Here is a 23,948-nt window from a genome sequence, read left to right on the forward strand (position 1 = left end):
GACCATAGCAGAAAGCATCTTGAACTCCCCAGAGCTCTGTGCTAGGGCTGCACTGGGCAGGGGAGGGACTTGTCTGAGCTACCACTGGAGGGAGTTAGGAGACAGGTAACTTGCCTTTGGCACTTAGCAGGTCCAGATCAATGGAGGTTAACACTAAGTAGGGGACTCTAAAATGGAAACCGCTGGAGGCGAATAGGTTGGCTCAGGGTGGGTCAGAAAGAGCAAGATCTCCTGCTGGACAGGTATGAGATTGTGGGAGGGTGACATAAAGAAACAATGGAGCTTCCTGATGACTCAGCTCCCCAATACAGCACCTGCCAACACCCGAACAGTAGTCACCCCTAGTGCTACTGCTCTGCCAGGAGGCAGTTGCCATTTGGGGGTCAACAACCCAAATGCTGCATTGTGCTTCTGTGTCAGGCAGCTCCCTCCCCCAAGCTCCACCCTTACATGACCTATGGTCAACTAGCCAGGCCCGTATTGAAGGGTGAATTCTGAATACTTCCCCAGTCGTGGGAGGCTAACACCTGCGGAATTTACAGGTGCTGAGGCATGGGAGGCTAACACCTGTGGGACTTACAAGTGCTGGGGTGTGCGAGGTTAATGGCTGTGGGACTTACAGGCGCTGGGGCGCTGTGCATACTAGGGCACCACCCCCTACCCCTAGCCAGCAGCTTTCACTCCGAAAGTGGTAGGCTCCACTCCTGGAGGTAGGGAGAGACAAGAAAAGACGCTTTCCCTCTGCAACTAGTGTGAATCTGTGGGGACTTGGCACAGATCAATAGTTGACAGCCCAGTGACTTTGCTTGTCAGACCGGTTTAGGTCATAGTGTAGGATCATAACTCTGGGGCTGGATTTCCATGTTTGGTCGGAGGCCAACAGTGGGGTGCATGGTCAGGGAAAAAAATCCTGGCAAGAGGCCACAGTAAGCTCTCCTAGTAACCCCTCCCATCAGGAGCAGCCTCCCAACTATGGTAAAAGAACCCTGAACAAAATATTAGTAGCTCCCCCTAGCAGGGGATCAAACAACCATAGAAGTGCACACATCAAGGCTGGTAAGCAACAACTGTGATCTGCCTTGCTCCTAAACTGTATCTACTGGAACAGAGCCCAAACAGGGCGTGTTACTTTCCAAACAAAAGCTGAAAGGTGGGAAGCAACAGCTAATCCTGATGGGAAGGACTCAGCAAAAGAACTCTGGAAATATGAAGAATCAAATGGAAAGCACATCCCAAAGAGGAACACCACCTCTCTAGCAATGGACATCAACCAAATTCAGAACACTAAAATGACACAAGAAGAATTTCGAATGTAAATTGTAACAAAACTCAATGCTATGCAAGAAAAAGTGGATAACCAACAAAAAGAAACCACAAAAAATAATCCAGGACTTAGAGGAAAAATTCATTAAAGAAATTGAAATATTAAAGAAAAATCAAACCAAACACCTGGAAATGAAGAATTTATTCAAGGAGATACAAAACACAGTGAAAAGCCTCAAGAACAGGGTAGATCAAACAGAAGAAAGAATCTTAGGGGTTGAAGATAACATGTTTCAATTAAATGAGTTAGTCACAGAGATAGAGCAGAGAAATAAGAGAAAAGAGCAAAGCCTACAAGAAATGTGGGATTATGTAAAGAAGCCTAAGGTGATAATCACAGGCATCCCTGAAGGTGAAGAAGAAAATACACAAGCGTTGGATAAGCTATTTGAGCATATAATAGAGAAAAATTTCCCAGGCCTTGCTAAAAGTCCAGATATCCAAGTACAAGAAGCTCAAAGGATTCCTGGGAGATTCATTGCAAACAGGAAGACACCACGACATGCAGTCATCAGACTGACGAAAATATCACCTCAAGAGGCCCTCGTATGAGCTGTAAGGCAAAACAAGCAAGTAACACACTAAAGGAAAGCTCATCCGAATAACTTGAGACTTCTCAACAGAAACCTTACAGGCAAGAAGAGACTGGGGCCCCATTCTCACTCTTCTCAAACAAAATAATGTCCAGCCTAGAATCTTGTACCTGCAAAAGTAAGGTTTGTATATGAAGGAAAAATAAAGACATTCTCAGATAAGGAAAGACTGAGGGAATTCACAAAGACAAGACCAGCCGTCCAAAAAGTACTCAAAACAGTGTCACACATGGATCAGCACACACACACACACACACACACACACACACACACACACACACAAACTAATGAATGTAAAATCACTCAAAAGCTAAAGATCAAAGGCCAGATACCACAATGGCTCAAGAGAGATAACAAAGCAACAAAGTTCAACCCATCAGGATGAACAGAAATTTGCCCCACCTATCAGTGCTCTCAATAAATGTGAATAGCTTGAACTGCCCATTAAAGAGACATAGGCTGGAAGAATGGATAAATACACACAAGCCAAAGTTCTGCTATCTTCAGGAAACACATCTAACCTGTAAGGATGCATTCAATACAAGGTGAAGAGGTGGAAAATAATATTTCAAGCAAAAAGAAGGCTGTCATGGCAGTTTTGAAATCAGAAAACTTAGTCTTTAAATCAACTAAAGTAATGAAAGACAATGAGGGTCACTGTATAATGGTAAAGGGTACAGTTCAACAAGAAGACATACCAATTCTAAATATGTATGCACCTAACGTAGGTGCACCCAGATGCATAAAGCACACTCTACTTGACCAAACAAAATGATAAACAGCAACACCATAATAGCCGGAGATTTCAGTGCCCCTCTGACAGCACAAGACAGACCCTCAAAACAAGAAATTAACAAAGAAATAATGGATGTAAACAGAACTACAGAACAAATGGGCCTGACTGACATGTACAGAACATTCTACGCAAAAGCACAGAATATACGTTTTCCTCATCACCTCATGGGACATTCTCTAAGATTGACCATATCCTAAGTCACAAAGCATGTTTCAAAAAAATTAAAAAAAAAATAGAAGTTATATCAGGCACCTTCTCAGACCACAGTGGAAAAAAATTAGAAATTAACCCTAGCACATCGGGGAATAATACCAACTGGATATCAGACTGAGGCGGGGGGTGGGGGGAGGGGAAGGGTGTATGCCTACATGATGAGTGCGCTGTGCAACGTCTGGGGAATGGTCATGCTTGAAGGTACTGACTTGGGGAGGTGGAAGGTGGGGGGAGGGGATGGAGGTATGATTACATGGTGAGTGCCAGGCACACTGTCTGGAGAATGGACACGCTTGAGGCTCTGACTCAGGGGGAAGGGTGGGACATGGACAATGTATATAACCTGAGATTTTGTAACCCCATGATGAGCTGAAATAAAAAAAAAAAGAAATTAACCCTAATAGAAATACTCATCTCTACACAAAGTCATGGAAACTAAACAATCTACTGCTGAATGATTATTTCATAAATAAGGAAATCAAGATGGAAATCAAAGATTCTTTGAACTAAATGAAAAAGGAGACACAAGTTATCAGAATCAGAGGGACGTGGATAAAGCAGTCCTGAGAGGAAAATTTATTTCCAGTAATGCCTATATCCAAAAGACAGAAAGATCACAAATAGATAATCTAATAAATCGTCTCAAAGAACTAGAAAAGGATGAGCAGTCTGTCCCCAAACCCAGCAGAAGAAGTGAAATTAGTAAGATCAAATCAGAACTAAATGAAATTGACAAAAAAACTATATGGAAGATTAATAAGACAAAAAGTTGCTTCTTTGAAAAACTAAACAAAATTGACACGCCTTTGGCTAGATTAATGAAAAGCAAAAAAGAAATAACTCTAATAACCTCCATTATGAATGAAAAAGTAGAAATTACAAGTGATGCCACAGAGATACAAAATATCATCTATCACTACTATAATAACCTTTATGGACATAAACTGAAAACAGTGGAGGAAATGGACAAATTCTTAGAAACACACAGCCTCCCTAGGCTCAACCAGGAAGAAATAGAATTCCTCAAAAGACCAACATCAAGTACTGAAATTGAAACAACAATAACAAACCCTGAAAAGAAAAGGCCTGGACCAGATGGTTTCACATCCAAATTTTAGACACATACAAAGAAGAACTGGTGCCTATCCTGCAGAAATTATTGCACAACATCTAGAAGGATGGAATCCCCCCAACACATTTTATGAAGCCAACAAAACCCTGATACCAAAACCAGGAAATGACATAACAAAAAAAGAAAACTACAGACCAATATGAATATTGCCTTATGAATATAGATGCAAAAATTCTCAAAAAAATCCTAGCAAACCGAATCCAGGTGCTTATCAAGAAAGTAATCCATCACGACCAAGTGGGCTTCATCCCAGAGATGCAGGGATGGTTTAACATATGCAAATCTATAAATGTAATTCACCACATAAATAGAAGCAAAAATAAAGATCATATGATCCTCTCAATAGATGCAGAAAAAGCATTTGACAAAATTCAACACCATTTTAAGATAGGAACTCTTAACAAAATAGGCATAGACGGGACCTATCTAAAAATGATATAAGCTATATATGACAAACCCACAGCCAACATCTTACTGAATGGAGAAAAATTGAAAGCATTCCCACTTAGAACCGGAAGCAAACAAGGTTGCCCACTATCTCCATTTCTATTCAACATAGTGCTGGAAGTCCTTCCTAGAGCAATTAGATATGAGAGCAGAATTAAGGGCATCCACATGGGGGCAGAAGAAATTAAACTCTCACTCTTTGCTGATTATATGATATCATATCTGGAACACCCCAAGGATTCAATGAAGAGACTCCTAGAATTGATAAATTAATTCAGTAAAGTCTCAGGATACAAAATCAATACACACAAGTCAGAGGCATTCATATATGCCAATAACAGTCAAACTGAGAACCAAATCAAAGACTTAGTGCCCTCCACAATAGCAAGAAAGAAAATAAAGTACCTAGGAATACATTAAACTAAGGAGGTAAAAGACCTCTAAAGGGAGAACTATAAAGCACTGAGGAAGGAAATAGCAGAGGACGTAGACAGGTGGAAAACAACACCATGCTTGTGGGTCAGCAAAATCAACATTGTCTACACTGCCTAAAATGATCTACAGATTCAATGCAATCCCTATTAAAATACCACCATCATTTTTCACAGATACAAAAAAAATAATTTTATGCCTCGTATGGAACCAGAGAAGATTCCATGTAGCAAAAGCAATCCTAGGCAATAAGAACAAAATGGGAGGCATCAATTTACCAGACTTCAAACTATACTACATGGCTATAGTAATTAAAACAGCTTGATACTGGCACAAGAACAGGGACATTGACCAGTGGAACAGATCTGAGAACTCAGATATAATACTGTGCTCATATAGCCATCTAATCTTTGACAAAGCAGACAAAAACATACACTGGGGGAAAGAATCTTTATTCAATAAATGGTGCTGAGAAAACTGGATTGCCACATGTAGAGACTGAAACAGAATCCACAGCTTTCACCTCTCACAAAAATCAACTCACAATGGGTAACAGACTTAAACCTAAGGCATGAAACTATTAGAATTCTAGAAGAAAATGTTGGAGAAACTCTTATAGACATTGGTCTAGGCAAAGAATTTATGAGGAAGACCCCAAAAGCAATCACAGCAACAACAAAAATAAATAAATGGGACCTGATCAAATTAAAAAGATTCTGTACAGCCAAATAAACTGTCATGAGAGCAAACAGACAACCTACAAAATGGGAGAAAATTTTCACATGCTACACATCTGATAAAAGGCTGATAACTAGAATCTATTTAGAACTCAGGAAAATCAGTAAGAAAAAAATCAAACAACCCTATCAAAAAATGGACAAAGGACATGAACAGAAAATTTTCAAAAGAAGATGGAAGACTGGCCGACAAACATATGAAAAAATGCTCAACATCTCTAATCATTAGGGAAATGCAAATCAAAACCACAATGAGATATCATTTGTCTCCAGTGAGAATTGCCTTTATCAAAAAGTCCCAAAGCAACAAATGTTGGCATGCATGCAGAGAGGTAGGAACACTCATACACTGCTGGTGAAACTGCAAACTGGTACAATCTCTGTGGAAAGCAATATGGAGATACTTCAAATAGATACAAGTAGATCTACCATTTGATCCAGCAGTCCCATTAATGGGCATGTACCCAAAAGAACAAAGGCATTCTATAAAAAAGACATCTGCACTCAAATGTTTATAGCAGCACAATTCACAATTGCAAAGATGTGGAAACAACCCATGTGCCCATCAATACATGAGTGGATTAATAAAATGTGGTGTATGTATACCGTGCAGTACTATTCAGCTACAAGAAACAATGGTGTGCTCACTTCAGCAGCACATATACTAAAATTGGAATGATACAGAGAAGATTAGCATGGCCCTGCATAAGAGTGACATGCAAATTTGTGAACCATTGCCTATTTTTACTCAGACAGGCATTACACATGGAGCAGCACTGTAGAAACTCTCCAAACTAAAATCACTCAAGAGTTGAAGTCTAGAACCTGTTCTCCAAGATGGTTCAAGGAGTAAAACAAAACAATAGCAATTTACCTAATATAAGAATGGAAATATACCTCAAATTTCAATCCTCTCAATAAATGTGGGTGGCTTGAATTGTCCTCTGAAGAGACACAGGCAGAGTGGATAAAGATCCACAAGTCTAGTTTCTGCTGTCTTCAAGAAACCCATCTAACCCACAAAGATTCTTTCAGGCTCAAGGTCAAGCAATGGAAAACAGTCCTCCAGGCAAATGGAAATCAAAAGAAAGCAGGGGTGGCTATACTTATTTCAGATAACATAAGCTTTAAAATACCAAAAGTAAGATTGCACCAAGATGGCCTCTATATAATGGTGAAAGGGAAGATCCAGCAAGAAGACTTAACAATTCTTAATGTTTATGCACCCAACTCAGGAGCACCCAGATATATAAAGCAAACCCTGTCTGATCAAAATAGCATGATAAACAATAACGTCATAATAGCCAGGGACTTCAACACCCCCACTGAATGAACTGGACAGATCTTCTAAACAAAAAATAAGGAGAGAAATAATGGCCTTAAACAGAGCTCTAGAACAAAAGGGTTAGACAGACCTCTACAGAGCATTCCACCAAAATAAAGCTGAATATACCTTCTTCTCATCAGCTCATGGAACTTTTTCCAAAATTTATCACATACTAGGCCACAAATCAGACCTAAACAAGTTAAAAAAAAGTTTAAATAATGCTGTGTATCTTCTCAGATCATAGTGGTATAAAATTAGAGCTCAATTACAACAGAAATACTCACCACCTCACAAAGTCAGGTAAATTAAACAATCTATTATTAAATGACTATAGGGTCAAGGAGAAAATACAGAAGGAAATCCAGAGTTTCTTCAAACTAAATGATAATGGGGACAAAAGTTATCAAAATCTGTGGGACTCAGCAAAAGCATTCTTGAGAGGAAAACTAATAGCATTAAATGCTCACATCCAAAAAGCAGAAAGCTCAAATATCAACAATCTAACAAGCAGTCCCAAGGAATTGGAAAATGAAGAGCAAATCAACTCCAAACCTAGCAGAACAAAAGAGATAACTAAGATCAAAGCAGAACTAAATGAAATTGAGAATAAAAGAACTATACAGAAGATCAACAAAACCAAAAGCTGTTTTTTTTTTTTTAAAGATAAACAAAATTGACAGGTCCCTTGCCAGATTGACAAGGGCTTGAAGGGAAAGGACTCTAGTAAACTCAATTAGAAATGAAAAAGAAGATATCACAAAAGAGACCATAGAAATACAAAATGTTATTTTTGAATACTATAAAAACCTATACACCCAAAAACTAAATAATGTGGAGGAAATGAACAAATTCCTGGAAACATACAATGTCCCTAAATTCACCTATGAGGAAGTAGAATTCCTTAACAGACCAATATCAAGCACAGAAATTGGAGCAGTAATTAAAACCCTTCCAAAAAGGAAAAGTCCCAAACCAGATGGCTACGCTTCTGAGTTCTACCAAACGTTCAAAGAAGAACTCATACCTACACTGCAGAAATCATTCCACAACACTTAGGAAGATGGTATCCTCCCTAACTCATTCTAAGAAGCCAATATCTCATTGATACCAAAACCAGGAAAGGACACAAGAAAAAAGAAAACTACAGACCAATATCCCTCATGAATATAGATGCAAAATCCTCAACAAAATCTTAGCAAATCGAATCAAGCAGCATATCAAAGAAATAATTCATCATGACCAGGTGGGCTTTATGCCAGAGATGCAACGCTGGTTCAGCATATGCAAATCTATAAACGCAATTCACCTCATAAATAAAAGCAAGAACAACGACCATATGATTCTCTCAATAGATGCAGAAAAAGCATTTGAGAAAGTCCAGCACACTTTTATGATAAAAACTCTTAGCAAAATAGGGATAGATGGGTCATGCCTGAAAATTCTCAAAGCCATATATGATAGAACCACAGCAAATATCATTCAGAATGGGGAAAAATTGAAACCATTCCCACTTACTTCAGGAACCAGCCAAGGATGCCCACTATCCCCACTTCTATTCAACATAGTGCTGTAAGTCATTGCTAGAGCAATTAGAAAAGAGAGGGGAATTAAGGGCATCCAAATGGAGGCAGAAGAGGTCAAACTCTCACTCTTTGCTGATGGTATGATATTATATCTAGAAAACCTCAATGATTCAACCAAGAGAATCCTAGAATTTATAAATGAATTCAGTAAAGTCTTGGGATACAAATTTAATATGCACAAATCAGAGACATTCTTATACACCAATAAAAATCAAGTCAAAAGTCAAAAAATGAAGTACCTTTTACAATAGCCTAAAAGAAAATCAAATATTTAGGTATATATTTAACAAAAGAGGTGAGACACATATATAGGGAGAACTACAAAACACTAAGAAAAGATATTGTAGAAGACGTAAACAAATGGAAAAATCTATCTTGCGCATGAATTTCTACAATCAACATTGTTAAAATGTTCATACTACCTAAAGTGATCTACATAATTAAGGCAATCCCCATCAAAGTACCAGCATCATTCTTTACAGATTTAGAAAACATAATTCTATACTTTGTATGGAACCAGAGAATACATCACATAGCCAAAACAATCTTAAGCAAAAAGAACAGACTGGGAGGTATCAGTCTAACAGACTTCAAACATTACTGCAAGGCTATAGTAACTAAAACAACATGGTACTGACACAAGAATACAAACATAGACCTTTGGAACAGGACGGAGAATCCAGAGGTGAAACCATCCATATATTGTCATCTAACCTTTGAAAAAACAAACAAAAGTATACACGGGGCAAAGAATCACTTTGATGCTCGGAAAACTGGATAACTACAGGCAGATATTGAAACTGGATCCCCACCTCTCACCTCTTACAAAAATCAATTCTGGATGGATAACAGACTTAAACCTAAGGCATGAAACATTAAGAATCCTAGGAGAATATGTAGGGAAGACTCTTTCAGACGTTGGCCTAGGTAAAGAATTTATGAAGAACAGCCCCAAAGCAATCACAACAGCTACAAAAATAAATAAATGGGACCTCATCAAATTAAAAAGCTTTTGTACAGCCAAGGAAACTATCATTGGAGTCAATAGACAACCTACAGAATGGGAGAAAATATTTGCTCTCTACACATCCAATAAAGGATTAATAAAAAGAATCTATCTAGAACTCAAAAAAATCAACAAGAAAAAATCAAATAACCCCTTCAATAAATGGGCAAAGGACATGAACAGGAACTTTTCAAAGTAAGACAGAATAATGGCCAGCAAACATATAAAAAAAATGCTTAACATTGCTAATCATCAGGGAAATGCAAATCAAAACCACAGTGGGATACCACCTTCCTCCAGTGAGATTGGCCTGTATCAAAAAATTCAAAAGCAACAAATTCCGGTGAGGATGCAGAGAGATAGCAACACTTTTTACGCTGCTGGTGGGACTGCAAATTAGTACAACCACTGTGGAAAAGAATTTGGAGATACCTCAAAGACCTACAAGTAGAACTACCATTTGATCCAGCAATAGCACTATTAGGCATCTACCCAAAGGAAAAAAGTCATTCTATAATAAAGACATCCGCACTTGAATGTTTATGGAAGCAAAATTCACAATTGCAAGGATGTGGAAACAATCCAAGTGCCCATCAATCAATGAGTGGATTAATAAAATATGGTATATGTATACAATGGAATACTACTCAATTATAAAAAATGATGGTGATCTAGCACCTCTTATATTTTCCTGGATAGAGCTTGAGCCCATCTTCCGAAGTGAGGTATCACAAGAATGGAAGAATAGGCACCACATGCACTCGCCATCAAACTGGCACTGACTGATCAACACTAAGGTGCTCACACAGTAGTAATATTCTTTGGGGGTAGGGGTGTTGGGGGTGGGTAAACTCACAACTAATGGATGCAGTGAGCATTGTAGGGGGGGAAGGCATGTCTCGAATCATGGTTGAAATGTGGCAAAGTCATAACATGTAACCAAAATGTTTGTACCCACATAATTTCCTGAAATAAAAAAAATTTAAAAAATTAAAAGTCAGGCTGAAAGATGGCAGACTGGTGGTGACCTCCTGGATTCGTGCTCCTGGAGAGGAATGCATGGATCTCAGTCTGCCACAATGCTAGAGGATCGCTCCCCTACAAGAACAGCGGTGTGAATCCACAGAGCATCAGCGTGGGACACAGAGAGCAAGAAAAGACTGAGGTGAATGGGAAATCAGATCATGAAAATCTGGAGAGTGCTGGACGGACAATAGAGAGGGAAGCGTGGGACGGCTGTAGCGACCTCACCAGCGAGAGAGGTGGGTTCAGCCCCACAGGAAAGTGGCCTGTTTCTCCACTGACTTCCACTCCCACTCAATTAGGAATCTGCCTGAAGCTGGTGCAGAATCACCGCGGGAGACGCGGGGCTCTGTGGAGAGGAGACTATAGCGGGAGACATTTTGGCCCCCGGAGCTCTGTGGGCAGACTGCAACCGGCGGGAGAGGGCTTGTGCTAGGCTGCAGTGAAAGACACCTAGGGGACGCCAAACTGTCGCCTTTACACAGGCAGCTGGGCTCCCTCAATCCCCGGCTCCTCCGGCCCCTGCCAGACCCTGAACATTCGCCCTCAGCGCCAGCGACCAGTGGGCGGGCAGCCGCCGTTGTCAGGGTCCACAGCCTAGCCGCTGAGAGGCGATAGGGAACTGGGCGGCTCCCTGGGTAGCTCCCTTCTCTAGTCCGTGGACCCCCACTAGGAGCTTTGCCTTTGCGTGAACACTCAGTGCTTCCCCAGTCACGAGGGAATGGACCATGGACCTTGCGGACATTGGGACGGGGTGGAACATTGACCCTGGGAGCTACAGCAGCCAGGGCGCTGGGCAAATGAGGGCACCGCCGCCTCCCCCTAGCCACTGTCTTTCGCACAGAGAGACACAGAAACCACCTCAGGAGAGGAAGAGGCAAGGAAAAAGTCACTTTCCATCTGCAATTAGAATAGCCCAGTGACAGGACTCTCAAACCGGTTTCAGGTCAAATTAATTCTCTGGGGCTGGACCCAACAGGAGGAGCACCCCAGCTGAGGTAGCAAAATCATGAACAACACGTGAAAGGCTCCCCCTAGTGACAGAGGAGGCAGCTTACCTGGGCTGCTGCACAGCCCAAGATCAGCACACAGAGCGTGCCTCTATCCAGACTAAAGCTGAAAGAAGGGACCTAACGATTGATCCAGATGGGAAGCGCTCAGCAAAAGAAATCTGGGAGTATAAAGAATCAAGCTGAAACCTTGCCCTCTAGTTCTCTACCAATTGACACAAACCAGACTCAAAATAGCAGCATGTCACAGGAAGAATTTCAAACATGAATCATAAATAAGCTGAATATTATGCAAGAAAAAATGGATAACCAAAACAAAGAAACCACAAAACAGATCCAGGACTTGGAAGAAAAATTCACTAAAGAAATCAAAATATTGAAGAAAAATCAAACTGAACTCCTGGAAATGAAGAATTTATTCAAGGAGCTACAAACACAGTGGAAAGTCTCAAGAGCAGGGTAGATGAAACAGAGGAAAGAATCTCAGAGATCGAAGATAACACTTTCCAATTAAATAAGTAAGTCACAGAGATGCAGCAAAGAAATAAGAGAAAAGACCAGAGTTTACGAGAAATGTGGGATCATGTGAAGAAGCCTAACGTGAGAGTTATCGGCATTCCTGAGGGTGAAGAAGACAATAAGCAAGGGTTGGGTAAGCTATTTGAAGGCATAATTGAGGAAAATTTCCCAGGCCTTGCCCAAACTCTAGATATACAGGTTCAAGAAGCTCAAAGTACCCCCTGGGAGATTCATACCAAATAGGAAGACACCATGTCATGCAGTTATCAGACTGACCAAAATTTCCACTAAACAAGCCCTTCGTTGAGCTCTAAGGAGAAAGAAATAAGTAACATACAAACGAAAATCCATCCAAATTATGTCAGACTTCTCAACCGAAACCTTACAAGCAAGAAGAGACAGGAGACCCATTCTCACTCTTCTGAAACAGAATAATGCCCAGCCTAGAATCTTATACCCAGCTAAGCTCAGCTTTATATATGAAGGTGAAATTAAGACATTCTCAAATAAACAAAAACTCAGAGAATTCACCAAGACAAGACCAGCTCTCCAACAAGTATTCAAAACAGAGCTACACACGGATCAGCACAAGAAAGACCCATGAATATAAAACTACTCAAGAGAAGATAAAAACCCAGTTATCACAATGGCTCAAGTGAGAAAACAGAATAATGAAATTCAAGCCAACATGAGGAACAGAAATCAGTCTCACTTATCAATTCTCTCATTAAATGTGAATGGATTGAATTCCCCACTCAAGAGACATAGACTGGCCCAACGGTTAAAAAAATACAAGCCAAGTATCTGCTGTCTTCAGGAAACTCATCTAACCTTCAAGGATGCATTTAGACTGAAAATAAAAGGATGGAAATTGATATTTCAAGCAAATGGAAGCCAAAAGAAAGCTGGCGTGGCAGTTTTAATCTCTGATAACTTAGTTTTTAAATCAATAAAAGTAATGAAAGGCAAAGATCGTTACTATATACTGGTGAAGGGTACAATTTAACAAGAAGACATAACTATACTTAATATATATTCACCAAACTTAGGTGCACCCAGATTCATAAAGAAAACCCTACTTGATTTGAACAAAATGATAGATAACAGCACGTTGATAGTCGGAGACTTTAACACGCCGCTGACAGTACAGGACAGATCCTCCAAACAAAAAATAAACAAAGAAATAATGGCCTTAAATAGAATGCTAGAACAAATGGACCTGACTGACATCTACAGGACATTCTACCCAAAATCCACTGAATATACTTTCTTCTCATGAGCTCATGGGACATTCTCCAAGACTGACCATATCCCAGAACATAAAGCATGTCTTAAAAAATGTAAAAAAATAGAAATTATACCATGCATCTTCTCAGATCACAGTGGAATAAAAGTAATAATGAACTCTAACAGAAATTCTCATTCCTACTCAAAGTCATGGAAGCTAAACAACCTTCTCCTGAACAATTATTTTATAAATGAAGAAATCAAGATGGAAATCAAAAGATTCTTTGAATTAAACGACAATGGAGATACAACTTATCAAAATCTGTGGGACACAGCTAAAGCAGTCCTGAGAGGAAAATTTATTTCCATAAATGTCTATATCAAAAAGACAGAAAACTTACAAATAGACAATCTAATGAATAGACTCAAAGAGCTGGAGAAGGAAGAACAGACTGATCCCAAACCCAGCAGAAGGAGAAAAATTATTAATATCTAATCAGAACTGAATGAAAAGGACAACAAACAAACCATAAGGGAGATTAATAAAAAAAAGTTGGTTCTTTGAAAACATAAACAAGACTCACACACCTCTGGCTAGGCTAACCAAAAGCACAAAAGAAAAAACTCTAATAACCTCCATCAGGAACATGAAAGGAGAAATCACAACCAATTGCAAAGAGATACATGACATCATCTATGAATTTTACAAAAATCTCTGTGCACACAAATTGGAAAATGAGGAGGAAATGGACAAATTTTTAGAAACACACAGCCTTCCCAGGTTCAACCAGGAAGAAACAGAATTCCTGAATAGACCAATATCTAGATCTAAAATCAAAACAGCAATAAAAACCTTCCCAAAAAGAAAAGCCCTGGACCAGATGGGTTCACACCTGAATTTTACCATACCTACAAAGAAGAACTGGTGCCCATCCTACATACACTATTCTCCAATATCGAGAAGGATGGAATTCTCCCCAACACATTTTACCAAGCCAACATAATTTTAATACCAAAACCAGGAAAGGATGCAACAAAAAAGAAAACTACAGACCAATATCCCTTATGAATATAGATGCAAAAATTCTCAATAAAATCCTAGCAAATCAAATGCAAGTGCTTATCAAAAAAATAATCCATCACGACCAAGTGGGCTTCATCCCAGAGATACAGGGATGGTTCAACATATGCAAATCTATAAATGTAATTCACCACATAAATAGAAGCAAAAATAAAGATCATATGATCCTTTCAATAGACGCAGAAAAAGCATTTGACAAAATTCAACACCCTTTTATGATAAGAACACTTAACAAAATAGGCATAGACGGGGCCTATCTAAAAATGATACAAGCCATATATGACAAACCCACAGCAAACATCACACTGAATGGGGAAAAATTGAAAGCATTCGCACTTCGAACTGGAACCAGACAAGCCTGCCCACTGTCCCCATTACTTTTCAACATAGTGCTGGAAGTCCTTGCGAGAGCTATCAGGCAAGAGAGCAGAATCAAGGGAGTCCAAATAGAGAAAGAAGAGATCAAACTCTCACTTTTTGCTGATGATGTGATGTTATATCTAGAAAACCCCAAAGATTCAACCAAGAGACTCCTGGAATTGATAAATAAATTCAGTAAAGTCTCGGGATACAAAATCTATACACACAAATCAGAGGCATTCATTTATGCCAATAACGATCAAACGGAGAACCAAATTAAGGACTCAATACACTTCAAAATAGCAACAAAGAAAATAAAATACCTAGGGATATATTTAACTAAGGAGGTAAAGGACCTCTATAGGCAGAACTATGAAACACTGAGGAGGGAAATCACAGAACATGTAAATAGGTGGAAAACCATACCATGCTCGTGGATCGGAAGAATCAACATTGTTAAAATGACTATACTGCCCAAAGTTATCTACATATTCAATGCAATCCCTATTAAATTACCAACATCATTTTTCACAGATATAGAAAAAATAATTTTACGCTTTGTATGGAACCAGAGAAGACCCCGTTTAGCAAAAGCAATTTTAAGCAACAAAAACAAAATGGGAGGTATTAATTTGACAAACTTCAAACTATACCTCAAAGCTGTGATTATTAAAACTCCTTGGTATTGGCACAAGTGCAGGGACACAGACCAATGGAACAGAACAGAAAATCCAAATATAAAACCATCCTCATATAGCCATCTAATCTTTGACAAAGCAGACAAAAACATACTCTGGGGAAATGATTCCTTATTTAATAAATGGTGCTGGGAAAACTGGATAGCCACATGTAGAAGACTAAAACAGGACCCACAGCTTTCACCTCTCACAAAAATCAAATCACAGTAGGATAACAGACTTAATTCTTATGTGGGAAACTATTAGAATTCTACAAGAAAATGTAGGAAAGACTCTTACAGACATTGGTCTAGGCAAAGAATTTATGAAGAAAACCCCTAAGGCAATCACAGCAACAACAAAAATAAATGAATGGGACCTGATCAAATTAAAAAGCTTCTGCACAGCCAAAGAAACAGTCACGAAAATAAACAGACAGCCTACAAAATGGGAAAAAATTTTCGCATACTACACATCAGATAAAGGACTGATAACAAGAATCTATTTAGAACTCAGGAAAATCAGCAAGAAAAAATCAAACAACCCTATTAAAAAGTGGGCAAAGGACATGAATAGAAATTTTTCAAAAGAAGATATAATAATGGCTAACAAAAGTATGAAAAAATGCTCAACATCCCTGATCATCAGGGAAATGCAAATCAAAACCACAGTGAGATATCCCCTAACTCCAGTGAGAATGGCCTTTATCAAAAAGTCCCAAAACAATAAATGTTGGCGTGGATGTGGAGACACAGGAACACTCATACACTGCTGGTGAGACTGCAAACTAGTGCAACCCCTGTGGAAAGCATTATGGAGATACCTTAAACAGATTCAAGTAGACTTACCATTCGATCCAGCAATCCCATTATTGGGCATCTACCCAGAAGAACAAAAGTCATTCTATAACAAAGACACCTGTACCCGAGTGTTTATAGCAGCACAATTCACAACTGCAAAGATGTGGAAACAACCCAAATGCCCATCAATCCACGAATGGATTAGTAAACTGTGGTACATGTATACCATGGAGTATTACACAGCTATAAGAAATAACGGTGATACGACATCTCTTTGGTTCTCCTGGAGAGAATTGGAACCCATTATATTAAGTGAAGTATCCAAAGAATGGAAAAACAAGCATCACATGTAGTCACCAGAAAATTGGTTTCCCTGATCATCACCTAAATGCACATCAGGGAAGGATACCAATTGGATATCAGACTGAGACGAGGGGTGGGGGGAGGGGATGGGTGTATGCCTACATAATGAGTGCGTTGCGCACGGTCTGGGGAATAGTCATGCTTGCAGGTACTGACTTGGGGCGGTGGGGGTGGGGGAAGGGGATGGAGGTATGACTACATGGTGAGTGCCAGGTGCACTGTCTGGAGAATGGACATGCTTGAGGCTCTGACTCAGGGGGATGGGCGGGACATGGACAATGTATATAACCTGAACTTATGTGCCCCCATGATGAGCTGAAATAAAATAAAAAAAAAACTTTCAAAAAAAAAAAACAAAACAAAACAAAAAAAAAAGGTCTATGCCCGTTGAAAGGAGTGTGATAGGTTTGCTAGAGAAGAGAGGGAAACAGCAGAGAGGCATTAAATTAGAGAGAATATAGTCATCCATATTTTAGGTCAATTATAAAATACAAGTCAGTAGTTTCTGAAGCTATGTAGATCTTCACCTTAAACCATGGCAATCCCTCACTGAGGTACAAAATGTCAGAGGCACATAAGCACAGTGACAACAAGTCTCAACAGTAACTCAGTTTCAATTGTGGCAGGGAAGCACACAGAGGCAGATCTGAAGGGACAATGCTATACACCTATTCAGTAGCAAATGAGAACATATAAGATATGACAGACTTTCCCAGTGGCTTGACACTGCCCAATATTATGATGTGAATTAGGAAAGTTCTAGTAAGTGCTGGCCTTAAATTTCTTGACAATAGAGTAAGATAATAGTCTGTATTCAGATTTAATTTGATTTCAAGCAAATAAATTGATATTTCTTACACATAAAATAATAAATTAAGACTCATACCCTCTGTCTCATATCTTTTTTACTCTATGACTAGCATCATGCTATGTATTTTGCATGATGTTATTCATAATACCTAACTGTAATATCTGTTACAAGAATAGGTTTTGAAATCTGGCAAAACTGAGTTTGAGTCTCTGCTATGTGACATTGAGTAAGTTATTTAACATTTTCAAGGCTTAGGTTCTTCACCTGTAAATGGGTTTAATAATTATATCACATGAAGTAAGACATGTACATCTCTTGGCAGCACAATGTTTGGCAATAAATGCTCAATTCACGTTAACTTTTGTTATGTGAGTGTAAAAATTTGATCCCACTGATCATAAAGTCTCCAGGTCTTCAACAGCTCCAAATATGGCAGCATAGGACTGATCATAAATCTTGGTGTTGGAATTCTCAAGAGTGCTTACTTACACTCACATGGCATCTAGAATAAATATAATTAATAGGTATTGTCTTAGTCCATTTTGTGTTGCTATAAAGTGATACTTGAAGCTGGGTAATTTATAAAGCAAAAAGACATCTTTGACTCACAATTCTGATGCCTGGAAAGGTCAAGATTGGACATCTATCTGCACCTGCATCTGGTCATGCATCTTACTGGACATGGCCCAACCTCAGGCTGCCTCGAATCATGAGAGAGTGTGAAGGGAAGCCAGTGAGTACACAGATTTCCTGGAAAGAGAGGAAGCAAGAGGGGGTTTCCAGGCTCTTTTAAATAATCAGCACTTGCAGGAACTAATAGAGTGAGCACTTGCCTGAATGGTGGCATTAATTTATTCATAAGGGATCTGCCCCCATACCACAAACTCCTCTCATTAGGCCCGACCTCCAACATTAGAAACCAAACTTCAATGTGAGGTTTGGAAAGAAGAAATGGCCAAAACATACCAGGTATTAGATTTAAAGTATGTTCCCCAAATATGTATATCTGAAAAGTGAGAGTGTGCATGTTAAAAAATATTATATCCATTCGGTTGCACTTGATCAAACTTAATGAACCTAGAGCATAAACAAAGTTCAAAAGTAGTCTATATGGCATTAAGAACTGTGGTCAATAGCATTGTTACCTCTGATGATCAAACAGTGAGACCAATATATAAACATTACTTGTACACTATCCTGTGACACAGAAAACCCCTTAGGGTATCCTATGGTCCTTCCTTGGAGGGTCCCAATTGAATATCTTTTAACAGAGAAATTATTCTCTTTAAAGGAAATATGTTATGTTGCTGACTGCATCAAATAAAGTAAAATCGCTGGCCTTTATAAATTAAAAAATGAAATATACTGCAAGTATAAAATTTCCACTAGATTTTCAACACGATGTAGAAATAAAATATATTGTTAATAATATTTTATTGATTACATATTGAAAGGATAACATTCCAAATATACTGAGCTAAATAAAATATAAACTTAAAATTCATTTTACCTATTTATTCACACTTATTTTAATATGGCTAGTGGTTAATACTTTAACTGTGTAACTCATATTTTTGTATCACATTATATTAATATTTCTATTGGGCAATGCTAAAATAGAAAGAACCAGAGTTCTTGATCACATTTTAAAATTTTGTTTTTAATTGATACATAATATACATAATAAGTGTGTATATTTATGGGATAAAATGTGATGTTTTGATACATGTATACATTCTGTGATGGTCAAATCAAGGTATGTAGCATATCCATCACTTCATACATTTATTATTTCTTTAAAGTGAGAAATATTCACCTACAAAACATTAAAAATCCTCTCTTCAAGCTATTTTGAAACACATGATACAATAATATTAACCATAGTCAACCTACTGTGCAATAAAAGACCAGAACTTATTCTTTACAACTATAACTTTTTATGTATTGACCAAGCTCTCCCAATCTTCCACTCCCTCCTATACTCCCTAGCCTCTGGAAACCACTATTTTATGCTCTACTTCTATGAGATCAAATTCTTTTTGTTTTATTTCAATACAATTCTGGGTACAAGTGTTTTTTGTTACATGGATGAGTTTTGTAATGTGGAAGTCAAGCCTTTTAGTGTACCTATCAACAGAATAGTATATATTGTCCCCAATAAGTAGAATTTATTCTGCACCTCCTGGGTGCCTTTCCCTTTCTTACTTTTCAATGCTATTACACCACTTTATGAATGTATATACCCCTCATATACCCCCCACTTATACGTGAGAACATAAGGCATTTGTTTTTCCATTCCTGAGTTACTTCACATAGGATAGTGGTCTTCAGTTCCATCCAAGTTGCTGTGGAAGACATCATTTAATTCCTTTTATGGCTGAGTAGTACTCAATGGTGTGTGTGTGTGTGTGTGTGTGTGTGTGTGTGTGTGTGTGCCTGCGCATATGTATATATTACATTTCCTTTATCCACTCATCAGTTGATAGACATTTAGGTTAATTCCATATCTTTGGAATTGTGAATTGGCTTGTGATAAAAATTGGGAGATGTATTTTTGATATAAAGTCTTCTTTTCCTTTTGGTAGATACCCAGTAGTAAGATTGTAGGATTGAATGGTAGATTCCTTTTTAGTTTTTTGAGGAATCTCCCTATCGTTTTCCACAGAGATTATACTAATTTGCATTCCCACCAACAACATATAAGCATAGCCTTCTTAATGAATCAGTAACAACATCTATTGTTTTTTGACTTATTAATAAAAGTCATTCTGACAGGGGTAAGGTGGTATCTCACTGTGATTTTAATTTGCATTTTGTGGATAATTTGTGACGTTGAGAATTTTTTCGTATGTTTATTGGTTTTTTGTCTATCATCTTTTGAAAAAAATCTGTTCATGTATTTTGCCCACTTTTTGATGTGGTTATTTGTGGGTTTTTTCTTGCTGATTTGATGGAGTTTGTTGTAGAATATGAATATTAATCCTGTACTGGGTGTAAAGGTTGTGAATATTTTCTCCCATTCTGTAGGCTATGTACTCTGTTGATTATTTCCTTTGATATGCAGACATTTTTTAGTTTAATTAAGTCCCATATATTTATTTCTGTTGTTGCTATATTTGCTCTTGAGGTCTTAGTCATAAATTTTTTGCCTATACCAATGTCCAAAAGAATTTTTCCCTCTATCTTTTCTGAGTTATAGCAACCATTGCCTTGTGAATCAAGTGCCACAGTCACTGTAGTCCTGGCAACTGTTACCCATCAACAAGAATTACTCCTCTCCTCCTCCTCCTCCTCCTCTTTCTCCTCCTCCTTCCCACCACCATCTCCATCACCCACCAACAACACCACAATAATCCACAGCCAAGGCAAGTATTCTCTTTAGTGTCTATCATTTCAATAAGCAAGTTGAATTTTTATAGCTTATCAGGCAACCAGGTCAGTAGAATCACAGGAGCTTATAAGTGAATGTATAAAATATAAAAAACAGATGACTTAACAGTATTTGTGAGGAGAAAAATGGCGGATTAGTGGCCTCCTGTCTCACTGCTCCCGGAGAAGGAGGTGAAGAATTCAGATGGCTATACACAAGTGAATCACTCCCCACTGAGAACAGCATTGTGAATTTGCAGAGAAACAGTGTGGGACATGCAGCACAGAAAAAAGAAGGTGAAAGGGAGATACCTTCACAAAGATTGGAGAGAGCAAGAAATACAATAAGGAATAGAGAGCAGCATCTGAGGGCCACACTCAACCAGCCAGCCAGTGCAGAGTGATCTGACCCACAGGAGGACACCCGGTTCCCCCAGAGACCTCCACACCCACTCAGACAGGGACACACCTGAAGTCAATGCACAGCCATGACACAGGACAGCAGGCTCTGTGGAGAGCAGACAATAGTAGGAAACGTTTTGAACTTCCTGGTGCTCTGTGCTGGGACCGCACTTGATCAGGAGAAACTGGTATGAGTGGTTACTTCCTACAACTGTGCAAGGGTGTTTGGAGACAGGCACCTCACCTCTGGTGATCAGCAGGAACAGAGCACAGAAGATGAATGCCAAAAAGGGGGCTCTGCCCCTGGAAACCACTAGTGATTTGGCCAGATCAGGACAGGACAAAAATAGCCAGGCCCTTTGCTAGGTAGATGTGAATCTGTGGGACTTTGATGCCCAAGTAACAGCTGGTGGACTGTTGACTCAGCCCATCCAACAAGCTTCTGCTGACTCTCCAGTGATCACCCCCAACTCCAGCTCTCCAGGGTGGATGGGCAACATCTTTGGGGTCTCCAGTCTGAAGATGCTGCAGCAGTGGCAGTTTTGGGTGCCACGCCACCCCCAGCCCAGGGACTATTTTGCTGGGCACAGTGGACTCTGCCCTTGGAGGTGGGGATAAGCGACAAATTCCACCTTCTCTGTGCAGCTAGTGTGAATCTGTGGGACTTTGGTCCTGAAAAATAGTTGGCAGCCTGTTGATTTGGCTCACCAGACTGGCTTTGGCCAACTCTTGAGTGCTCGCCCGCAACATTAGATCTCCAGTGGAGGGTGGCTTCCATCTTTGGGGTCCCCAGCCTGGAGACACTGCTGCAGTGGTGGCTTTGGGCACAACCTTATCCCTGGCCCAGGGACTTTCGGGCTGAGTGTGGCAGACCCTACCCTTGGAAGTGGCACAGAGCAAGCAAAGCCACATTCTCTGCATGGCAGGCATGAATCAGTGGGACTTTGGAGCAAAAGAAATAGCAACCTGTTGATTTGGCCTGCCTAACTGGCTTAGGACACCACTAAGAACATAACTTCAGGGGTTCTCTCCCAGTCTAGGTGGCCCTCAGCATGGGGTTTGTGAAAAGAGAAGGAAAAACGTGGCCAGAGACCTCAGAAATTGCACCAAATGAGCTCTACCATCAGTACCAGACCTCCAAGTGTGGTGAAAGAACCCTGAATAACATATTAGCGGCTCTTGTTACTGGTAGGTCAAGAAACCACAGAAGCACACACACCCAGGCTTGCATGCACCAGCAGTGATCTATTTTGCCCCCACCTTAAGGGGGAACAGGGTCCAAGCAACCCTCTGGAGGGTCAAAGCACTTCCCAAAGGTGGGGGCATTCGTATACCACATCCAGGGGACCACAGCCTACCTCAGAGAAATCAGATTACCTCTATAAATGTCTCTTCCATGCAAACTACAATCAAGGAAAGAGAAGGTAACCCCATAGCTTAATACAGGGCCTTCCATCTCAAGCTACTAGAAAACAGTGGAGTCATACCCAAAAGTGCAATCCAACAGCTTGGAGCTTAAGCTGGGGGACAAAACTCACTAATCTCCATTGGCAAGAGGTGAAGATAATAGGTTAGAATTACCACAACTTCCTAAAGTTCCCATAAAGCAATACAGTAGCAGTGCACCTCTCCCCAGCACTGTCAAGGAACAACCCTTGGGGGCTTGGAGATAGGGCCATAAACCAGTCCTAAAAAACCCCATTCTTGACCTAGAAGCCTAATGACAAATATTCAGTGAAAGAACACAGGAAAAATGATAGATCAGAGTGAAAATTTATCTCCAAAAGAAACCATTAGACCCTCAACAACAGATACCAAATTAAACAAAATGATTAAAATGACAGAGGAAGAATTCTGAATATGGATAGTAAGAAAACTCAACAGAATTGAAGAGAAAATAGAAACCCAACACAAAGAAGCCACAAAGACAATACAGGAAATGAATGAAAAATTCTCTAAAGAAATTGAAGCATTGTGAAAGAAAAAAACAGAAAAACTGGAAAAGAAAGAAGCATTCAAGGAACTACAAAACAAAGTTGAAAGCCTTAAGAGTAGCTTGGATAATGCAGAGGAAAGAATCTCAGAGCTTAAAGATGACACCTATGTGCTAAACAAATCAGGTGAATAAAAAGAACACAGAAGCAAGAGACAAGAACAAAACATACAAGAAATGTGAAATTACATAAAGAAACCAAATATAAGAATTATAGAGATCCTGGAGAGAGAAGAAGAAAATACACAAGGGCTGGAAAATCTATTTCTTGAAATGCTGGAGGAAAACATGCCTGGCCTGGCCAGAAATCCAGATATTCAGATACAAGAAGCACACAGAACACCTGGGATATTCAGTGTAAAAATGCAATGTCATATAGTTATTAGGCTGGCCAAAGTAAATGTGAAAGAGGCAATCCTTCAAACACTAAGATGAAAACAGCAGATAACTTACAAAGGAAAACCTATCACAGTAACTGCAGACTTCTCAATGGAAACCCTAAAAGCCAGAAGGAACTGAGAACCCATCCTCTATCTTCTAAAACAGAATAATGGCCAACCTGGAATTCATTACCTGGCTAAACTAAGCTTCATCTATGAGGGAGAAATAAAGACTTTCCCAGACAAACAATCACTGATGAAATTTGCAAAGACCAGACCTGCCATCCAGGAAGTACTCAGACCTGCATTATATACTGAACAGTGCAATAGACACCCACCAATAT

At 39.3% G+C, this 23,948-nt stretch overlaps 1 non-coding gene across 1 annotated transcript; it reads left to right on the forward strand.

Annotated features, from left to right (window-relative positions):
* The first annotated feature begins 6,313 nt into the window (after positions 1-6,313).
* Positions 6,314-6,419, forward strand: LOC123628948. Its single transcript, XR_006731827.1, has one exon. It is a non-coding gene; the product is annotated as a U6 spliceosomal RNA (small nuclear RNA).
* The last annotated feature ends 17,529 nt before the right edge of the window (positions 6,420-23,948 follow it).

Source organism: Lemur catta, chromosome X (assembly GCF_020740605.2).
Source record: "Lemur catta isolate mLemCat1 chromosome X, mLemCat1.pri, whole genome shotgun sequence".
NCBI lineage: Eukaryota > Metazoa > Chordata > Mammalia > Primates > Lemuridae > Lemur > Lemur catta.